The sequence below is a fragment of the Pantherophis guttatus genome, chromosome 7 (genome assembly GCF_059756535.1).
Source record: "Pantherophis guttatus breed Tessera chromosome 7, ASM5975653v1, whole genome shotgun sequence".
Taxonomy (NCBI): domain Eukaryota; kingdom Metazoa; phylum Chordata; class Lepidosauria; order Squamata; family Colubridae; genus Pantherophis; species Pantherophis guttatus.
In genome coordinates, this window is record NC_142069.1 from 27,128,641 (window position 1) to 27,130,080 (window position 1,440).

At 38.4% G+C, this 1,440-nt stretch overlaps 1 long non-coding RNA gene across 1 annotated transcript; it reads right to left on the minus strand.

Annotated features, from left to right (window-relative positions):
• Positions 1–405: 405 nt before the first annotated feature.
• LOC132712622 (uncharacterized) lies at positions 406–943 on the minus strand. The gene is made up of 2 exons (XR_015728786.1): positions 855–943; positions 406–575 (listed from the first exon to the last, which is right to left on the minus strand). It is a non-coding gene; the product is annotated as an uncharacterized LOC132712622 (long non-coding RNA).
• Positions 944–1,440: the final 497 nt, after the last annotated feature.

The following is a 1,440-nucleotide window of genomic DNA, read 5'->3' on the forward strand; positions in this document are numbered from 1 at the left end:
ATAACTGACGGTCAAACTGAAACTAAGCTGATCAAGTAAAAATAGCAAATGGGAAAATCTTTTACTCAAACTTCCTCAAATCCACAATAAGTTACCCAGACCTAATCCACATATCAATGGATAAGGTCTGTAAACATAAATTAGAGTTAATTCAATTAGGTCTCCCAGGAACTGCATCCTCCCAAGAATAAACATCATAGATGCTATAAAAACACACACACACACACACACACACACACACACACACATCCCTCAAGGGTCACCCTAGAATCAGCATGTATATGTTTCCATACCAAGACAAGCGTCCTTATAAAAGTATGTTTCTGTATCTGATTTTTCTTCAACTGCAGCTAAAGGCAAACACCTTGCTTTTAAGAATAAATATTTCCTCTTTCCTCACAGCTGTCTGGATTTCATTTTTATTTATTCTTCTGCAACCCCAGGTTGAGTTGGAACCCCAAATTATTCTTCTGATAGTATCATCATTTACTTCTTTCTCTCTCTTCCTGATTTAATAAAAGGGACATCGTGGCTGGTCTTGAAATAGTCTGCTGGATACTGTCTTGCAGGGGCATCTAAAATAGGTACATGCATATTTGTAAAGAAAAAAAAAAGTGAAGATGGTGGCTGCATAGAGCAAGCAAAGTCCCACTCCTTGAGGCCTAGGAAAAAGAGTATGCCAAAACATACTTAATTTGAATTGTTTTGAATGTAGTAATCACATTACATTAAATACTGCTCTATTTAACACACTCTATGTATGCAATCATTTTCCTTTTTGACTATACTGTAGTTACAGTGGAAATTTGGTGAAACGTTTTGGAGTATTAGGGAGTCACAGAAAAGAATCTCACCATTATGAAGTTTAGAGGGGAATGTTGTTTGTAGACATCTCAATTCCCACGCAAGATCTGCAGGGGAAAAAGAAAGAAAATTCAAGAGCACTCTAGAACAAGAACAGTCTGGAATACAACATTTTGTTGCATATTCTGCTGTAAATAATGTCTGCGTCTCTTTCTCAGAACAATCCAAAGCCTGTTATTTATCTGCAAACCAAAAGCCATAGCACATACTTCCTATGAAGCAAACAGAGGTTTGGAGCACAGCATGTAAAGTGCTTGATAATTATGACATTCTTCAACTCTGTTAATCAGCTACATAATGAGAGTGCCCATTTCTGAAAACCAGAGCTGTGAAATGGTGGCAGTCTCTACTTACACAGTGAGTTAATGGTAAAGCTCAGGAATTCCAAGTCTTTCACCCAAGACTTACTCCACAACATGGCACAATCAGTGGCTGAATCAGATCCTGAACAGGATCCTTCAGATTCCAAGGATCCTGAAGGATCCACATGACCAGTGTGGTGGGCAGGTTGAGCTATGGAGTTTTGAGAGCCCTAGACAACTGAATCCTCTGGAACCTATTCAAGATATGAAAGGC